This window comes from Vulpes lagopus, unplaced genomic scaffold (genome assembly GCF_018345385.1).
Source record: "Vulpes lagopus strain Blue_001 unplaced genomic scaffold, ASM1834538v1 ctg939, whole genome shotgun sequence".
Lineage (NCBI taxonomy): Eukaryota > Metazoa > Chordata > Mammalia > Carnivora > Canidae > Vulpes > Vulpes lagopus.
The window spans coordinates 23,687-26,465 of NW_024571162.1; positions in this window are offsets into that span (position 1 = coordinate 23,687).

The window sequence follows — 2,779 nt, forward strand, 5'->3', positions numbered from 1 at the left end:
GCCAACTAGGAAGGTATCAGCCATGTAAGTATTTAGGGCTGCCCAAAATGTTCCAAAGTCTAGAGTCCAACTTTAATAGCATCTTGAGGCAGCTGAAGTAGATGTTCTTTGCATCCCAATCACTAGCCATCAGCTTCATGAATGACAGACTAAGAAGCAGAAATAGTGTCTTCTCTGGATTAAAACTAAGGTTTTAATATATGCCTGACATCACTAATCCATTGGCAGCCACTTTACTTTTCTTCTCCAGACCTTCCAATAATTTGCAAGCATGAAATGCCTTCCATTAAGCTTTTTTTCTTTGAAAAAAAGAATGTTTCCTGAACCATTATCCAGAATGATAACACAAAGACAGGAAAGTAAAATTCTCCCAAGATAGGCCATGGAAGACTGGATTCCCCCGTTAATTTCATCTCAATACTATACTCCCCTCCTTACACCATGTGCTTGAAAAATATCTTTCTTCAGCAGAGACTGTTGAAATGAGAAGGAAGAATACTACTCTGAGCATGAACTCTACACACATATCAGTGATAAAAGCTTTGAATCCTCAGTGGAACAGGTGGAGTGTGGGGATTGAAGACTGTAATTTTAAAGCTGAGAGCATTTCCATTTTTGCAGAGATAAAGACTTTAATTAATCGTTGAGCCTCTTTATTCTTTTGTTTTGGAAGTCATGAAATTACATGGATAATCCGGTTCTATGGAGACATGTCTTTCCTTGATTTGACAATTTTATAAACCCATGTGGATAAAGAATGCTGAAGCCCTGATTTCAGTGTCTTGGTAACAGATCCTTGACCCTGGCTGAAATATTCAGGAAGATTTATCTTCCTGGCCATCAGTGTGGTTCAAGTGTCTATCCAATCAGAGCCCTTCCTCAAATTACAACCTCTGATACCTCTTTAATGGCAACAAAAGCTATAAAACCTACTCAAGTTTGACTCCCAGGGTTACCCTATACTCTATATCTATGTGGAAAGACTAAGTTTGTGAATTAACCCATGCTAAGATTAGCAAACCAAGAGTAGAAGAAAAAGAAGCAATCTTAAAAATGCTTTTTGAATCTCTGGGTCCAAGTATGATTGGAGGGAAACTGTAATGTATATTGTGCACAAATATGTAAACTTTCAATTTGTTTTTAGCTTAGTTTTAAACTAATACTTCTAATATTGAAACTCAATGAATCCTAATATAAATCCATTCATTAGGTGAAAATTCTGAAGCCACTTTAAACAAATGTCTTAGGATGTAAAACTAAGTGTTCTGCTTATTAATATATATGCATATGAGTTTTGCAGAATTTTATAGCCATTGTTGCTTCTCTCTGAAAGTTTGTTTTGTTTTGTTCTTCACTAGCGGTTTTATTTGTGTCTCTCCTCCCCTACCCAGGAAAACTGCCTGGGCTTAGAAAATTTGGGTATACCTCTTAGAAAGTTTTGCTCATATTGAAATTATGAGTAGACTCCAAAGAGATGTCTGTGGGTAAAAAGTGGAACTCCATGTAGAGAGGACATGCAGGATAAGCAGTACCATATTGAAAGAAGCTGGTCTGTTCAAAATGACATTTTGGGGGCACCTGAGTGGCTCAGTTGGTTAAAAATCTGACTCTTGATCAGCTCACATCAGGTTCTTAGGGTCCTGAGATAGAACTTTGTGTAGGGCTCTGCATTGGGTGTGGAGCCTGCTTAAGATCCTCTCTTTCCCTCTCTATCTTCCTCTCCCTCCCCCACTCACATGTATGCTCTTTCTTTCTTTTATAAAATAAAATAATTAAAATAAATAAAATAAAAGCCAAATGTAATTTTGGGGAGAAAGAAATTCATCATGAAACCATCATAAGTTAGCAATGTTGTTCTCAGAACAGCTACATTTAATTGAAATTGTATATTATCAAACTCTTTTAATTTCTCTAAATGGCTTACAAAATCTTATTGCATTTTAAGGCTTTGTATCAGCTATCACTGTAATTAAAATATGAGAGAGCTCCAGAAAGAAACCGAAATGCAACAAAACTATAAACATGGGAGATACCAAAATCCTCAGTAAGCATAACATGTATGTAATAAGCTCACAGGAAGAATAGAGACATTTCACTAGATTGATAATTCAGCTTGAGACTACAGATAATAATCAGAGTCTGCAGGTGGATCATTTTTTTACTCCTCTGAGTATCACAGAAATATTTTTGAAGAGAGGGATTTAGTAAAATGACTTCCAAAACTGAGAGAGAGAGAGAGAGAGAGAGAGAGAGAGAGACCCCGCTACATATCTACCAGATTGCTAAATTTAAAAATATTGACAACACCAAAATGCTAGCAAAGAGGAACAGAAATTGGATCACTCATACATTGCTGATGCAAATATAAAATTATATTGTCAATCTGATATGTTTTTCAGGGTTTTTAAAAAAGATTTTATTTATTCATGAGAGGCACAGAAAGAGGCAGAGACATAGACAGAGGGAGAAGCAGGCTCCTTGCAGGGAGCCTGATGTGGGACTCCATCTCTGGACCTGAGCCAAAGGCAGATGTTCAACCGCCAAGCTACCCAGGCATCCCTCTTTTGCAGTTTGTTATAAAACTAAACATGCAACTATCATAGGACTCAGTAATTGTACTCTTGAGAGCATTATTTCACAGAGAATTTGTGTTCACACAAAAACCTGTATATAAATAGCTTTACTTATAATATCCTCAAACTGGAATCAACCCATATATCTTTAAATATGATAATGGTTAAACTACAGTACATCCATACCAGGGAATACTACTTAGCAA